The sequence below is a fragment of the Chelonia mydas genome, chromosome 6, assembly GCF_015237465.2.
Source record: "Chelonia mydas isolate rCheMyd1 chromosome 6, rCheMyd1.pri.v2, whole genome shotgun sequence".
Lineage (NCBI taxonomy): Eukaryota > Metazoa > Chordata > Testudines > Cheloniidae > Chelonia > Chelonia mydas.
In genome coordinates, this window is record NC_051246.2 from 57,141,207 (window position 1) to 57,159,718 (window position 18,512).

An 18,512-nucleotide genomic window follows, 5' to 3' on the forward strand; every position below is an offset into this window, starting at 1 on the left:
CCCGTATGCTCTCTGGGAGCGTCCAGACAAGGGAGCAATAACAGCAGGATTACAAGGCAGGTGATGACACAATACCTCACTGGTCTGGACTGCATCCCACACCTTGACAGGCAGTCTGAGGGAAACTTACATTGCTACAGCCTGTGCTGTGCTTCTTTTGATAAGCAGATGGTTTCGTCTCCAAATCTGTCAGTACAGCAATTCTTTAACCGGCAATGAAATCCACATGGTGGTTTTCTTGAAATATGCTTGCCTAGTCTAATGGCTTAGGATAGTTGCTGTCTGTACCAAGTGAAGAGAAAACCGTATGGTTTGAAGTTATATTTTTATGGCATAAGAGGTTCCTTATTATTATAAAAAATATTTGTACAAATTCTGCATTTTGAAAGCTCCCAGCACTGTAGTTTATCTGTGCTAAAATGGTAAACATCTTTTAATCTATATGGTTTGTAAATGAACTACTTTCTTTCTGTACTCCAAAGCAGCATTTTTCAAATGTGGTCATCAGGGGGTTTTCCTACAGCCCTGACAGCCTCCTGGACAGAGATGAGGGAGGGGGAAAAATAGCAGCCCCTCCCTGCAGTGCCCAGGGGCTCCAGAGGAGAGCTTAAGCCCCCCTCCTCTTCCCCACCTTTAGCTGCTGTACTCCAGGAGCGGACATCAGCTTCCCCCGCCTGGCTTCAGCCATGGGACTGCAGGGGTGGGCTTCAGTCCCCCACCCCTGATTCAGCCAGAGGCTCCAGCAGTGGGCTTCTACCCCTTCCCCTGGTTCAGACAGAGGCAGACTTCAGCCTTCAGCCACACTGCCTGAAGCTTCAGCCATGGAACTCCAGGGACAAGCTCAAGCCCCCTTCCCCCCTGGTTCATCCCAGAGCTACAGAGATTCAGTAGGGCTGGCCTTATGAGGTGCTATGGTCAAGAGGCAAGGAACGGGGTGAGCCTGTGGTGCAAGACTGCGGAAGGGAGCTGAGGGCAATGGGAGGGGGGAAGCATCAGGGCCCGGGAGGATGATGGGGGAGGGAATGGATGCAGGGGAAGGGGAGGCAGCAGAGTCACCAAAATATAACTGTACATTATTTTTATTATCGAGTTTGTAAAAAAAAAACCTACAAAAATACATTACAATGATTTGGACATGTATATGTGCATATTTAGTTGTTTTTCCTAAGTTAATTAAGTATTTTAGGAAAATTTGTCAGAGCAGTCACCAGCAAGAGTTGGTGGCTGCACTCTGAGGGCACCAAAATTTTTGTTGTCAGAACTCCTGGTCAATGAAGAATAACAATACATAAATATCTCAAATGTGTATGTCTATCTCTGATCCTGTGCTTTGTCATCTTATTACATAAAATCACTGCATAGGGGAGGTTCCCAAACATTTTTTTTTCTTTTTGCTTGGGGTGGTGCCACTATTACACTTGGGAAAGCCTGATAACAGATAATGCTTCTGATGCAACAAACTCATGTAGGGCAACGTCAGAGCTCAATATATATCTATGAAAAGCCATTATGCTAAACAATACCATGCAGTGCCTTACTCTAAACTCCCAACTGAGAATAAACCTTGTGTATCTCTGAAAAGAATCTTGTGACTCCAATAACCATGCCAGGTATTAGGAGACTTTGATTTTTTTTTCTTTTCCTAATGCTCCATTAACCATGAACATCTGTTCTCCCTGTGCACAGTCAGCAGCTCTGCTAATCTCTCCCTGCTCTCTCTTCTCTTCTAGCAGAAGCAGTCATCTTTAATAAAGCAGTGTGCCTCTCCACAACCTCCTTACTCCACTCAACCCACCCATTCTGGTCTATTAGTGAGTGCCATGCCACAGGGAATCAGTAGTGCTGCCTAGGCATTAGTTTTCCTTTGTTTCAGCACTTTTCGGCCCGAAAGCAGTGCACTCAAAGGTCCATTAGAAATGCTGTTCATGAACTCATGCCTCCAGTATTGTGTGTGAAAAGCTTTAGTGGTCTGGAGTTGCAGCCTAAGGCTGTTCATAGGTACATGGCCAAATTTGTCACTAACTGATGGCAGCCAGAGACTTAGCAGCTCTTAAAGTGCTTTGTCTCTTGACTTGCTTGCCTTTTATCCTGATGGGTCCCAGACCTCTGACCAAGCTGTGTGCAGGGATTATTTCACTCCCCCAAGTGAATGCAGCTTTCTTTGGGGTGAAAGGCAGCAGTTTTTTAACAGAACACAGCACAACACTGCATTACATAGGAGCAATTTATGACAGGAAGTGAAGAATCCCACATCCAACTACAGACATTTATTAGCTAGATATGTATATTTGTAAGCTGCTTCTATATCGGAAAAGCCAACTCTGGCCAGTCTCTTTTAGGTGAATTATAATGTTGCTTACCCACAGTTCCACATACTGTATTTTGTTGCTTTAGCTGAAATTTTCTTGTTTTCTGATTGTATAAATAATAGATTGATACTGTAACTGTACACATGAAAGAGCATTGACACTGTGCAAGACATGTCCTGGAATGTGTGAATCACCCTGAACTCACAGGTAGTGTGGACTTTGGTTTGGGAACAGGATTGAAGTTCCATAAGAGAACAGAAAGCTGTCAGAGACCAGGAGAATTTTTCTCTGTGTTCCCCACTTCGAGATTCTGGAACTTGTGTGAAGTGATATTTTGGGATTGGACATGGCAGAGACAGCATAGAGCTGACTTTGCAGTGAGTCTTGACCAGACCAGCAGTAGCAGCATAGAGCTGACTACACAGCAGCACAGAGATGAACTTCAGGACAGGGCCTTACAAGATTAGTAGTGGCAGAGTGGACAACACAGAACTGGATCAGTTAGCTGTATATTGGAGCAGAATGTGCTGATGCATACTTCTCTGGACTGGAGCAGATAGACAGAGGATAGACACCCTGAATACCCCATCACAGAGTCTAATTGGACCCTACCTGTGAGTAGGGTTTTAGGTGAGTGAGGAATATTGTCTGACTGACTTCTGGACTTCAACAAAATGGAGAGTTAATATATTATAACTGTGGTGTTGGCCACACTTCTGATAGACTAATTGTTTTTTTATTTATTTATTTATAGAACAAGATTCCAGGATTGTCATTCTGTAGTCTAGGATGTCTGTTGAGTGAGCGTGAAGCAATGGAAACAGCTACAAGCATTGTTGAGAGCTCCTTTTGTTTAGAATATCAGCAGGTTCAACCACCGTAAGGATTCACAGTTTATTACTGTGACGGTTTCCACCTTCGTGGTGCATTTTGGGAACCATGGGAACAGCTGCGCTCCTCTAACCACCCAGCTAGGCGGGCTCTGCTCACACTGCTTTGCTGGAGATAACAGGGTCTGGTGAAGCTGGCTGTATCACCCAATACGAAGGCAGGTAGCTCCACACACCCAACTGAGCTGCCTGAGTGCTTTACCTCAGCCATTCAAAGACAGCCAGGAGACAACAGCCAATTTACCAGCTCCTCCGCCTTGCACCCTTGCTGGAGTGTAAATCCAGAATTATACTGTCTTACACTGCACAGGGATCTGTAAAAAGTAAGCTCATTAGTATGTTTTGTTTCCCCTCAATGTGGGAAAGATATGCACAACTAGCTTATGTTAACCAAGCTGAGATTTTTCCCCAATCACTTCCCTCAAAGGCAGACTGGTTTAGATGACACACAAAACAAGTTTATTAACTACAAAAAGATAGATTTTAAGTGATAATAAGTTATAGCAAACCGATCAAAGCAGATTACCTAGTAAATAAACAAAAAAGTGAACCAAGCCTAACATACTAGATAGAATTTGAATTAGTAATTTCTCACTGTTACTGATGTTACAAGCAGTCCACCAAGTTTCCATACACAGGACAGAAATCCCTTTAGTCTAGGACCAGTACTACCTCCAGTTCAGTCTTTGTTCCTCAAGTGTTTCCAGGAGTTCTCTTGTGTGGCCAGGGAGGCCCTTAGATGATGTCACACCCCACCTTATATAGCTTTAACATATGGCACGAACCCTTTGTTCCAAACTCAGTTCCAAGCCCAGTTTGTGGAAAGTTCAGTATCATGTGGTCTGGTCACATAGCACATAGCAGCCATTACTTACAGGCCAGCTGAAATGTTTACAGGAAGGCAAAACTCTTCCGTAGTCTACTGTCTTTGCTGATGGGCCATCAGCACTGTTTAGCTTCCTCATTGTCGTACCTGAAAGGCTAGCTGTGGGTAAGTACAGACAAGGGACCGAATGGCTAGGCAGCAGTTCTACAGAAAAGGACCTAGGGGTTACAGTGGATAAGAAGCTGGATATGAGTCAACAGTGTGCCCTTGTAGCCAAGAAGGCCAATGGCATTTTGGGATGTATAAGTAGGGGCATTGCCAGCAGATCGAGGGATGTGATCATTCCCCTCTATTCGACATTGGTGAGGCCTCATCTGGAGTACTGTGTCCACTACAAGAAGGATGTGGAAAAATTGGAGAGAGTCCAGCGGAGGGCAACAAAAATGATTAAGAGACTGGAACACATGACTTACGAGGAGAGGCTGAGGGAACTGGGATTGTTTAGTCTACAGAAGAGAAGAATGAGGGGAGATTTGATAGCTGCTTTCAACTACCTGAAAGGTGGTTCCAAAGAGGATGGATCTAGACTATTCTCAGTGGTAGCGGATGACAGGACAAGGAGTCATGGTCTCAAGTTGCAGTGGGGGAGATTTAGGTTGGATATTAGGAAAAACTTTTTCACTAGGAGGGTGGTGAAACACTGGAATGCGTTACCTAGGGAGGTGGTGGAATCTCCTTCCTTAGAAGTTTTTAAGGTTAGGCTTGACAAAGCCCTGGCTGGGATGATTTAATTGGGGATCGGTCCTGCTTTGAGCAGGGGGTTGGACTAGATGACCTCCTGGGTCCCTTCCAACCCTGATATTCTATGATTCTATGAAATACAGATACCTAATGAATATTCATAACTTCAAATACAAAAAATGATACATACATACAACTAGGATAATCATATTCAGCAAATCTTAACTTTTTCGTAGACGCCTGACAAGACATATCTTGTACAAGACGCAACATAATTATGTCATAATCATATCATAATCAGACCACTATGAAGAATATGGGGTGCAGTGTCACAATTACCATCCACTATTAAGTTCTCTGCCATTTTAAGCTTTTTTACACATGTGACTTTACATTCATGCAACGGCACAGGCTTTCAGCTACTAGCTGTATGTAAATATATATGTGATTAATATGTTTCTTTTGTTTGGTTTTTCCTTTGCTCCCCAAATAAAATATACTTGTAGAGCCATGCTCCCAAAGACTCTGAGTGCTTGTGAGTAAAGAAGAACCTACTAGAAAGGTGACAAGGGAGATTATATTTTTATTTCCCAGATTTAGAAATAGGGTTGTGATGCTGGCAGACTAAGTGCCAGCTCACATCTCAATTGAATACTAACAAATACATAGCTGGAGTCAGTGTGGCTCACGTATGGCTTAGAATTGTTAAAGTAGGTATTAAAATAATAAGAATGTGCTTCGTGTTTAGACTTTATTGAATACCTGTGAGTGCTGCATGCATTTATCTCACCTCTAACCTCTGTATCCCGCATTGCAATGTAATATTTCACCCATTGTATTGTGAGTCTCTGTGACTGTGCAAATTACCAGACAGGAGAGAGAGATTAACTAGTGTGAAGTGCTGATCTCCTACAGAAGACGCTACATCCTGCCCAACAGGTAAGGTCCATCAACACCAGACCGACTATTGTGGGAAATTAAAAAGGACACAATACATTTGTTTTTCCCCCCTCCCTGTGAAGATGAGTCATGGCAGTGGATTCCTCCATCATCTGAACTTGCAGCTCAGGGCACAAGGGAGGAGGGGGTTAAAAACCCCTAACAAGAAGGAAATGGATCTCTCTGTTGCTTGGACTCTTGGGGCAAGGTTTTCTAGGCATAAGCAAAAGATCCCCAGGTGCTTAACCCTAAATGACATGTAGAGCTTGCTTATTATAGAAACTTCTATTACTTTTTGAAATTTAAGATTATAACTCATTTGTGTATATATGTTCAACCTGCTTTAACCTTGTAAATAACTCTCTTGTTTCCTTTTCCTATTTAATAAACCTTTATACCATTTATTATAGGATTGGTTACAAGCATTGTCCTTAGTGTGAAATCTAAGGTACAATTGACCAGGGGTAAGTGACTGGCCCTTTGGGCCTTGGAGTAACCTGGATATTTCAGTGATTCTTGGTGTAAGGGACCATTAATCACAAAGGTAAGGTGACCTGGGTAGCAAGATAGATCAGATAACTCAAGGGCAGTGTCTGTGACTCCATGTTAAGGTTGTTATAGTGCTTAAGGAGTTCACACTTGATAACTGATAGAATTCACAACCAATCTGTCATTTGTGCCCTGGTTCTTAACAGTCTGCCCTGAGGTTGGTATTCACACTCTTGAGTCACTATAGGCAGCATTACAAAGAGTATGACTTTGGATGGGTACTTGAGCCATAGTTTTATTTCTTTTAGATAAGGACTCCTAGACACATTGACACATGCCCTTATTGCTGCCTTAGCACCTGGCAGAAGGGTTACACGTTTCTGTAATTGCTGTTTGTATCAGTTCTTATTTTACTCTTTATTATATAAGGCTTCCTTATCTGGGTTACATATCTCTCTGCCAGCTATCACCATACCACAAATGTGATGGTGATAGCCCTGTGATAAATTGCATTCACCATCTACCATTCACACCTCACCTGAACTCTGCTCACTAATTCGTCTCTGTTAGGTCTACTACTGACATTCCAAACCTCCTGAGAAGCTTTAAAAAAGCCAAAAGACCTTCCAGAGAAATGTTTGCTTCTCTCCACCACCAATCTCAAAAAAAAAAAAAAAAAAGATTTGCAGCACACAGATTAAAATTGTGAGAGGCCCATGAGAGAGAAAGACCAGAAAAAGGTTTACAGTCTGCTCGCCTATGACTTTGCAGGGCTAGAAATAGGAACTTTGTACTCTTTGAGGGGAGATTTCCAGCTTTCAGATGAGATACAGAGAACCTAGCTTTAGACCTGATAGTTCCTGAGCTACTGAGATTTCCGTGACACAGAAGGTGTGTAGAACTAGTTTACAGAGTTCTGCACGTCTCCCAACCCTTGCAGTCCCTGGTAGAGGGTGCTCAGTCATTCTGGAATGAAGGTGGACATAAATTAGAGCAGACTACGGAACAGTCCTAACTCAAACTGGTTGTCATATGGCCCTGAAAGCATTCAAGAGACAAACATATAACTTAAATCTTCCTCCTGGCCTGCACTTCCTGAGAGGCACAGCACAGAATGAAGCCCCCAGAGTTTAATCCTGGTTCTTACACTGCTTTGCTGAGTGAAAAGATGTAAAAATAATTAATTTATCTGAAAGTTAGTTTGTGCATCTGTAAAATGGGAATAATGGTTAAAGCACCTAGCAGACTGTTAGCCTTACATAAATAATAACAATATTTAACAGCCATGAGAAATCATGTTTCATTCAAAAGACGTTGGCACTAACACTCCACAGAGCTTCAAAGAATTCTCTGGAACACCAATCATTCCTACCCCTCTCCCCTCAATGAACTAGAGCAAACACCCTGACTGGCCTTGTGTGCAGCTGTGTGTGAGCTCCTACTTAGCTAGGCCTCTGCATCAGCCAGTCCTGTGCATCTGACTCCCTGTGATTTTCAGAGAATTCAAAGAGAGAAGTCAAGAGGGTATTGCCTTATCTGAGGCTGCAGGATTTTATGAAAAGGTAATAAGAGACAGATTAATTTTCCAAATGAAGACAACACATTGTCAACAGTGTGTGTTTAAAATGATAGATTAAATATATGCTGATTTCTGAGTGAAAAACCTGTTAACACAATCATAGGATTAATGGTAATCAATGCTATTGGTCTTGTTCAATACTTAGCATCCCTAACAAAGTGTATCAGAAGGGTTGTATTAACAATAGGTGGCCCTGAGCTAAAACCCAGGTTCCAAATAGCCTGCCTATGGGAGTGTTTGAAATGTTTTGCAGACATACATTCTGTTTATAAAAGGCTGATGGGAGGAAAGATGGTTTTGTGGGTATGCTACAGGACTGGGAATCTGAGGAACTGGCTTTCGTTCCTGTTTCTGCTGCAAACTTTCTGTGTGACCATCACTTCAACTTTCTGTCTCACAGTTTCCCCATCTGCAAATTGGGGATCTTATTTTCCTACCTCACAGAGGTATTGTGAGACAATGCATTAATGTGCTTGTGGTACTCAGGTACTGCAGTAATGGTCTTATAGATAGAACTGCATATAGAGAAACCAAAGCCCCAGTTCAAAACACTGCACAGCTTGACATGTATCTGCTATTAACCAGTAAGTCCACAGGCAAAGGATTCAATAATATGGGCATATTGTTTTGGAAAGAAAAATGGGAAGGGGACTGCTGTAAAGGGAGCAGCTGATTGTTGTTTAACACCAGCAGGTGATTAACAGCTACAGATGAGACAGGCTAGGTGCAACCACTGAAGTAAATGGAGCATGAATGGGACTTCTGATATCCCCTCTGTATCTCTGCAGCACTTATCATAGAATATCAGGGTTGGAAGGGACTTCAGGAGATCATCTAGTCCAACCCCCTGCTCAAAGCAGGACCAATCCCCAATTTTTTTTGCCCCAGATCCCTAAATGGCTCCCTCAAGGATTGAACTCACAACCCTGGGTTTAATCCCTTTCAACTCCTCACACCTGTCATTGCCACATTCCCCAGAAGAGAAGCTGGGGTGGCACCAAGAGGACTTAATGGGAACTGGTATCTGGCCCAGTGGGAACTGAGTCTGATCTCACTAAACTGACATCCTTACTAGAACCTTCACTTTCCATAGCCAGTAGCTTTGTAATGTGAGCCAAAAATGATCCTCTCCCTAGCTGAGCGGCTCACAGCTGCAAGGCAGTTTTTTGCACCCCTTATGTGATGTGAACAATTCTCTAACACTGGGAGAGCATGTGAAAAAGTTCAACAGATTAGCAATGAGCAAACATATGTGGGGTTTTGTTTGTTTTTTTGTTTATTTTGGTTTTTTGCAGCACTTTTCAAATTAGACAAAAATGACTCATCTCTGTGCTGCATAATTGTGATACTTTAAAAAATTGATGTTCTTAATACTTGTTTGATATTTACTTAACATTCAATCACTATCTTATTAGGTCTAAATGAAGTGCAGAGTGAAGGAGGACACTTGATATAAAGTGCTGATTACTGATAACTGCTGGTTACTGAAACCAAAGAAAGCTCACTTTGCATAGATTTCAGAGTAACAGCCATGTTAGTCTGTATTCGTAAAAAGAAAAGGAGTACTTGTGGCACCTTAGAGACTAACCAGTTTATTTGAGCATGAGCTTTCGTGAGCTACAGCTCACTTCATCGGATGCATAGCATATCGTGGAAACTGCAGAAGACATTATATACACACAGAGACCATGAAACAAAACTTCCTCCCACCCCACTCTCCTGCTGGTAACAGCTTATCTAAAGTGATCATCAAGTAGAGCCATTTCCAGCACAAATCCAGGTTTTCTCACCCTTCCCCCCCCCGCCACACACACACAAACTCACTCTCCTGCTGGTAATAGCCCATCCCTCTTTGAAACCTCTCTTTATAATGCGCATGATAATCAAGGTGGGTCATTTCCAGCACTAATCCAGGTTTTCTCACCCCCCCCCCACACACACCCCTCCAAAAACCACACACACAAACTCACTCTCCTGCTGGCAATAGCTCATCTTACAATGTGCACAGCAATAGTTGGATTATTGCTGTGCACATTGTAAGATGAGCTATTGCCAGCAGGAGAGTGAGTTTGAGGGGGGGGAAGGGTGAAAAAACCTGGATTTGTGCTGGAAATGGCTCTACTTGATGATCACTTTAGATAAGCTGTTACCAGCAGGAGAGTGGGGTGGGAGGAAGTTTTGTTTCATGGTCTCTGTGTGTATATAATGTCTTCTGCAGTTTCCACGATATGCTATGCATCCGATGAAGTGAGCTGTAGCTCACGAAAGCTCATGCTCAAATAAACTGGTTAGTCTCTAAGGTGCCACAAGTACTCCTTTTCTTTTTGCATAGATTGGAATTCCCCCTATCGCCATGCTCTCTATGACATTTATAACTAGTCATCTCATACAAGAGTATCTGGGCTCTGTGACACCAATGACTGTACTGGAAATTTGCCAGGAGCGCAAGGCCCACATCTGGCTTGCAGTCAACTAGAAAGATGAAATAGTGAATGCCCACACAAAAATACTGGCTTGTAATTGTATATTCCCTGCTATAGGGAGAGAGTTTGCTTTTTAGGGCTAGATTGTGATCTGGACTACCAGTCCATAGAAGGAAGCAAGGGGCAGTAATATCTCACACAAGAATGTAAGGAGGTTATCTATGCCTTGAGACTGGACACACAGGAGTAAGTGGGTTCTGTGTGCCTGCTCATTCTTTACTCCTGGACCAGGAGGGAACCAACCACAATCATTCCCACAATGCACTAGCCACTTTCACTGAGCTAGTGCAGGGTATCTCATAATTTCCCACACCAAATTAATACTGCCCCTTCCTCAACCCTGGGCACAGGGGAAGTAGGGAGGGAATTGTGTTTCCTAGGAATGTCCCTGAGCACAATGCCTCCTCAGGATTCTCCTGGGGTAGTGTAACTTCTGCACCACCTTTTACTCAGGACTTCTTAAGGACATAGTCCAGCAGCTCTTACTGAGTTAAACAGTAATGAAGATGTGCTTGTGCACTGCAGTTTCAGGGAAAGAGTGACCATCTTTAGAGTAGCAGCGGCTGTGTTTTGCGATTCTCTGTTATAATTTGTAAGGCTCCTGAAGGTACCATAGAGTACTAGATTAAAGATGACTCCCCTACAAGAAGCCCTTCCATGTTTGAGTGCATTCTACCCTCTCTTTCCAAACAGTTTCTCTGAGCTGTGGAATGTTCAGCCAATAAAGTGCCATCCCTTATTGCTTTACAGTAATATCTGTGAACTGTATCTGCTCCACTGCAGAAAAGAGAAAAGCATTTAAAAGAAGTATCAGGGACAAGCCAATATTTCCATTTTGCATGCTCTTATCAAAGTGCCACTGGTATGCTCTAGGTTTGCTTCCTTTTCCTTCACAAGAAGGCTGGTTCTGAAGAGACAGCATAGGTCTGAATCATCAAGGGAAAGGAGGAGGAGGAAAATATACTTAAAATGGCTTTTTAAAAGATTTCTCTATCTCATCTAAGTTTCTCAGTGGCTTATTAAGGTCAGAAGAAAAGTAAGAAAAAAATCTCCCCGCACTTTTAATAAAGCTTCTCTCAGCATCTGGTCTTAAAGAGACTGGGTAAAACAAAGAACCTGGACAAGCTAATGAAGATGAAACTCTTCCTGCCTGACATTTGTATCCTGTAGTCTATCCAGGAAGAGAGGATGGATAAGAGACTGAAGGCAAGTTGTACTTTGGTTCCCAACTTTTTGGGAACCTGTACTGGTTTGCCAGCTGTAGCAATCAGTGCCTGCTGCCTCCCATTCATTTGTGATGCTCGAATGCATAATTGATTTTTGTAAGTGATGCTGGGGTTTAGAGCAGCCCAAGAATCATCAGACTGCACTGGAGACAAACAGCAGTGTTGGTGCACCAGACCCCAGCACAGAGGGTCATCATCGAAAGTCCACAAACTATCCAGCTGAAATCATCAGAGCTATTCATGGTGTACAGTACTGCTAAAACTTTCACAAGCACTTGCAAACTGGACCTAGTGGAAAATGGTGCTTGTTTTCCTAGTGACCATCGGTTTCATGTGTCACTTTTTTGGATAAAAGAAACCACCGGCGCCACTGAGTTTGTCCAGGGTAGAAATTCACAATTTTCTCAGCAAACAGTTTTTGGTCAGCAGAGAAATTTATCTTTTTTCTTACCATTGAAAACCTGCATTTCAGCTATGTGGGAAAATTTAAGATGCCATTTAAGAAAAAAAAAATCTTCTTTCTTCCATGTTTGCTAGAGGAGTGAGTTTTTTTCAAAATAGCTCTAATCCCTTTGGTTTATCTTGGGAAGTACTGATATAGGGCTAGGACTGCAAATCCTTACAAATAAAACCATTTGATTCTTTACCTTGAGAAAGAGCAGTTTATTGAATTGGGCAGTGAAGCTCTTAATTCCTATACTCCTACCTACACATTCTCTTTACTACTAAACCATCACACAACAGGGAAGTCTATCCCTTTAAGGAGCAGTGGGCCTGTGGACTGGCCAGCCCTATTCCAGGGAAGAGACCATCAAGTCTGTGCTGGGAATCATTAGATCCATCTGGACAGCATCAGGTGACTGGGTTTGATGATTACTGGTTAGGAGATACAGATGAGGGCCCCAGCTCAATTAGAGTGCCTGTGACCAGGAGAGAGGTAGGGGAACACTCCTGTAACTACAGTCAAGGCTGAGGTGGTTCTGTAGAGGACCGTAAACAGATGGGAGGCCCTACAGAACTGATTGGGGTGTAGCCAATTATTTCCCCAGCCTGGTGAGTGAGTCCATCAGGCAGGTGTGTAGTTTTACTCCAGTGTCATCTGGGATTACTTTCTGTAAGAGACAGCTCCTTCCTTAAGTTATGAGAGAAGCATAATGGTCCTTAGTAGACATTTAAGCTTCTAGTGATGGGTGGAACAGCAAAACTAGGAATTAAAAACCCAGTTTTACAGTTTTCTAAAAAGACCAGTCTTGTTCATTTATAGTTTGTTTCTTAAGGAGATGCACTGCATATCTGGACCCTAAGAAACCACAAAAGGGTATTTAAGTCAATGAATACCCTCAAGGAAGGAATAAATGAATTCAGAATGCTATCTAGCATCTTTCAGTGTAACTAGCTGATGTGATGCTTCGTTGATGTTGGATGACATATAAATGGCATGAAAAAACTGTACTTTCTTAGCATGGCAATCCAACAGGGAAGTGTAGTGTAGTAATTAGAGCAGGTGACAGAGAAGCAAAAGTTTTTTTTTAATACCCAGATCCATAAATGATGCCTTGAGCAAGTTTTTGTATCTGGGTTTATACATCTGATAAATGATAAGCATGACTGCCTATTAATTCATTACTGTTTGTATTATGAAGTATTTTGAGAGTCCCAAACACAAGTTGCTATCTAAACACAAAGAAGCATTACCATTTTCCAAGCCAAACACTGTAAGACTTGGCACTTCAGAACTGGAGAACAGCACTGCAAAGAGTTTTCAAGAAGCAGTCCTAAAGTTTCTAAAATCTGGGTGGGGGGCAAACTTAGGTACTATAACTTAGGCAGGTGCAACTGCACTTACACCAGGCCTGAATTTGGCCCTAGAACATTAGTGATCTTGTTTGCAGAGATCTAATCCCTGGTGAAAAACTTGATAGGAACGCTCTAAGGCAGCTCTGTTTCAGACCTGTGAGTATATGGAGACATATTTGTATGCTGTTCCCTGAAACATGGGGCTAGATCTTCAGCTGATGTCAATCAACTTATCTTTATTTTATTTAAAGGAGCTAGGCTGATTTACAGGAGCTGAGGATCTGCCTTGTGATCCTAAGGGTATGTCTAGCACAAAAAAGCCCTGTGGCAGAGTCTCTGAGCTTGGGTCAAGTGATTAGGTTTATAGGGCTCTTGCTGTAGGGCTCAAAATAGCCGTGTAGATATTTGGGTGTGAGCTGGAGCCTGGGCTCTGAACACAGCATTGGGGGCAGGTCTTGGAGCCCAGGATCCAGCCCAAGCCCAAATGTCTATGCTGCTTTTTGGTTTAGCCCCACAGCACAAACCCAAGTCAGTTGACCTGGACTTAGAGACTCATTGCCATAGGGTTATTTTTGCTCTGTAGATATATCCTAAATGGCTCACCAGACCTCAAACTCTAAGAGCCCTGGTCAGGATGCCTATGAGAAAGAAATGCTTCTTGTGTTCTAATAGGCAATCCATTAGGGAGGTTCAAATGTTTCAGGTGTTGGAAACATCACAGGAATGGCTTCTTCTCGTAGTTTATCCCAGGGCTTTGAAAAGAAACCAGGAAGGTACAAAGGCAACAGGAAAATGTGGAAAAAGAAAAATGAAACCTTCTCAAATGTAATTTTAAAAAATTGAGTTTTGGTGTTATTTTCAGGCCAGTTCTTATTATCCAAGATACTTTGCCAAGTCCAAGGAGGTTCATCACCCTTCTTGATCCTCATCTAAAGCCCACTGAAGTTAATGGGCCATAGATGTCAATGAGCTTTGGAGCAGGCCCCCTCTGAGAAGTTAGTTTGTTAGACTCTGAATGTGAGGGAGTTGTATTTGTTGCAAATGTGGCTATTAATATTATCAGGGGAACAACCTCCTCTGCCTCCAAAATAAGTCAACAATAAACCATGCATCAAAACATGACTGCTGCTTAATGCCTCAAAAGAAAGAGACAGAAAGTCAGGAAGGATTTTATTTCTATTCCTGTTATTTCTTCTTGAGGGGAAAAATAAATAAATCTTGCTGCTTTTCAAAAGATCAGGCTAGATTGATAGAACCAAATTGAGTTAAAACTTCCCATATTTGTAAAGTGGCATCTGAACTATTCTAGGGAGGATGGATTTTAAATTCTCAAAAGTAAAAGCTTTCTAGAAGAATTATTTAAAATGTTTATTTTCATCTTTCTCTCCCCTGATAACCTTTTGTCTTCTTTACACTCCTCCACCAAATCCTGAAGGTTTAACAAACATATTCAGTTCATATGAAATCCCATTATATTTCAATGTTATGAATGCCAAGGGTCAAAATTCCCTCCCAGTATTCTGCCCCCAGAACTGACTGGCTTTGTGAGACTTTCTACATTATGATGTTATTTCCTGTTGTTGGATAAGCATGGAGCATTCAGATGAGAATACAGCAGCTCTTACACAGCTGACACCCATTCATTCACTAGAAAGAAATGATTTCTATACAAACTATATTGAGTTTTATATGGGTTAGAAGGAGCTTGGCAGAGAAAAGGAGGGTTTGGTTTGGTTTTTTAAATGTGTGTATATCCAGAGTGGCGAAGTTTCCATTCAGCACTTTGAAATGTGGACTCTCTGATCTGTTCAATTTGCTCTAAGATTGAGATGGTTTCAATTGAAAAAACTGTAAATGGAGCGCCAATCACCATAAGTGGCAGCAGAGAGTCATTAAGAATGACAAGTAGAGTATTTTTCTAGTATATTTAGAGACTTCTTGAACACTGATGAGACTCTTCAGCCTTCTTTATCCCTTTGTAACTGCCAAGGATTGCTGATGAGACTGCACCTGTTGCTATTACTTCCCCTGTGGAGTCTTATGAGTGAAAAAGAAACAGCCTGGGGCTTTTCCTTCTTCTCTAAATGCTGACTTGGTCATGAACAGAGTGGCAGTCGAGCTAAGTCTGCCAGCTGGTGACTTGACACTAGAGTGGCACTTAACCAGATATTAGAGTTCTACATATGGTGGATGGATTGACCACATATGTTGGTACTATGTTACCATAGCCAAGACTCAAACAGGGGTCCTTATGATCCACAGATAGTTTCTCTACCAGGTGAGCAGCAATAGAAACATGCAGTGAGCAAAATGTAGCTGTACAGTGAACCTGGAAAAGATGCAGTGAGCTGCAGTGCTGCTCTCCAGTGAACCTGGGAAGAATGTAAGTGAGTGCGGCATTGCAATGTACCATAATGAAGCTATGAAGAATGTGAGTGATTGGACAAGTGCTACATATTCTAACAAAAAAAGGAACTGGAGCATCTGTTTGGCTTAATCGCCTCCGCTTACTTGCTGATCTGCTTAACATGCTGTAGGTGGCAGTGTGGGTAAATCTCTGACTTCCTAATGCTGCAGCAGTCAGCTGCTAGCTTCTCTGCATAGGGTAAACAGTAACACCTGAGGCAGTGTGTACAGAACTTGCCAGTAAGAAAACACAAGGCATCTTTTGGATCCAGAAAGCAGCTCAACTACAGACCTTGATGTATGAAAGACCTCCTAGGACACATCTGTTTTTCTAACAGTGACTATTTTTGATCCTCCTCCTTGCTCCCCCTGCCTCTCCCCTTCCCCCCCTTTACATAACATGACAAGTTGAGAGTTTAATTTTAAACGTGCTCTGGTGCACGTTATTCTGTAATTTCCACTAACATCATTGCTCTCTATCCTCTCTGAGGTATGTTAAGATGTAACTGTAATGTAGCTTTAGATCACCATCTCTCCCCTGGCATAGTAAAGTTAAATGTAAACCAAAACTGTGGAGTTAAACACCTCTTCACTTTTGGGCTATTCCAAATCCGCCACCAAATTTTATGACTGGAACTCAATTTTTACATTAGTTGCCCAGCCAGAATTTGTAGAAGTATAGCTGGGATTCACTTGCATATGCCAGAGCACTTAGAATCGTGGCCTAGACTGCATCAGGGATGGTTTAACCAGTTCTGATAGAAGAACCAACAGAGCTTTGCCAGGTTCACGTCCAGAACATTCTCAAGGTCTGGAAGTGATGAGCTTCTCCCTCTCACTGCACCACGTTCCCTGTCCCACTGGAATTACAACTGGAAGTGTCAGAATGCAACAAAAAAGGCAGCCTCATGTTATATCTCCACCAGTAGCCAGAAGTGAATGTTTCAGAGTCCTTGCAAGAAAGCCATCTACTTGGGCCCTTCTATTGTCCACTCCAAGTTGGAGCCTGAAAGTGCAGAGGAGAGGAAGTTAACCTCACTGTTTTGAAAGACAAAGGGCCAGACTGTAGCTTGCCCTGCATGGCTGTGTGTGGGATGGTAATCTACCTTTTTCCACCCAGTCCATGTTACCGCCCCTGCACACACTGGGTGCAAGGTCTGTTTCAGGCAAGTGGAGACACTAGCCACTTTATAGGGTATGCTGTGAGGCTGGGGCCATGGCTGTTAGCACCTCCTTACCAAATGCCATTATGTCAGTCAGTTAAGCCAATGCATGGGAATGACATTCTGGACCCTTTCTATGTATGGCAGAGCTCTCTATATAACTTGTGCTTCCCCTGAGTCCCAGGAGAAAATGTAGCTGACACAGCTAGAATTCATCCAGATCTCCGACTACAGTATTACCTCTTCTCACTAATGCCCTCCCCTCCCATGCACACATACCTATGAGGGCCATTCCTTAAAGATGGGCAAAGAACAATAAGTGGTTTTCCATTTTCCAAAACATAAGTTTTTCCATTAGAAAATAGGAAACCAAATTACTCCAGGGATGCCTACACATGTTTAATTGAGAGATCAGATAGTTATGAGTCCAAATACATTACAATAGTCAGCCGTGCTGAGAAGTTCAGACAGTGGAATGTCACGTAATTAGAGTCTACTATGTTGTATATTGGGTGCCACTGTTTAAATGTAATTTTTTGGCTTATTTGGCTTAAATCATAGTACTTGACAGGAGATGGATATGGTTAGAAAAAGCTTGTTTTCTGATTGCATCTATTGACACCCATCTGTATCATTTGTAATTGCAACAGAAGACTTCACTGAGATTATGTAAAAGAGTGGACTCACCGCCGGTGCACCTCGGCATGGATGCGCATAGCATAGCACCTCATTTCTGTCTACCAACGCTGGCGAACCATCGCTCCAGTCCTATGGTGCTCCAGCTCTTCTGATTCATCCCTCTGGTCAGTTCACATTTAAGTCCACATCTTACAGGGTAACAGAAAGTAAGTCCTTACATCATGTTTTCTAGCCTTGGCTCTGGGCCCTGTGATCCTCTCATCCTTCTCTCATGACTCAGTCAGCCTTATCCCCCTCTCTCAGGGGGAGTTCCCAGCAGCTAGTAGGAGACTACAGACCCTCACCGCCCCCAACCCCCCACTCTTCTGGTTCCCAGCCCAGGGACCCTGTAGTTAACATGCAAGGTCTGTTTATATTCCGACCCAATCCTGCTACCTCATTGACTTCTTCCTACCTGAGCCTGCCAGTAGGCTTCTGCACAGCCTCTCTAAGCTTATTCTTCTTGCAGGGCTAGGATTCACAGGGCTCTACCCTGGAATCCCCAATAAATCCTCAGATAAAGGTATAAACTTAAAATCCCTTTTGCCTTCCTTGGGCTTGACTCTCTCTTGGTCCTCAGTTGAACACCTCCCAGGGCTCTTTCCATTCTCTGAGGCCAGACAGTGACTGCCATGTTCCTACCTCTCTCCCTGCAGTCCCATTTCTGCTATAAATTTCCTCTCTGTATACTAACCTCCAGCTCCTTCCCCAGATAAAATTCATTTGTAATTGTGGCTGTCCAGATGTGGCCAGACACATTAGCTGAGCTTTCTAGCTCTGGTTAACCTTTTTCCTGGTAGTGTGGGGGCAGGCACCTCATCCCAGATTAATATAATTTAAAAGATTTGACTGAGGCTGTTGAGTTCAGATAAACCCCACAGTTCTCTCTGGTCCTATAGCTCTTGATTGACGAATAGCTTTGATATCTAGTGTCTCCAGTAAATCCTAACCTGAACTAAGCAGTCGTAGACTAGAATGCTGACTAC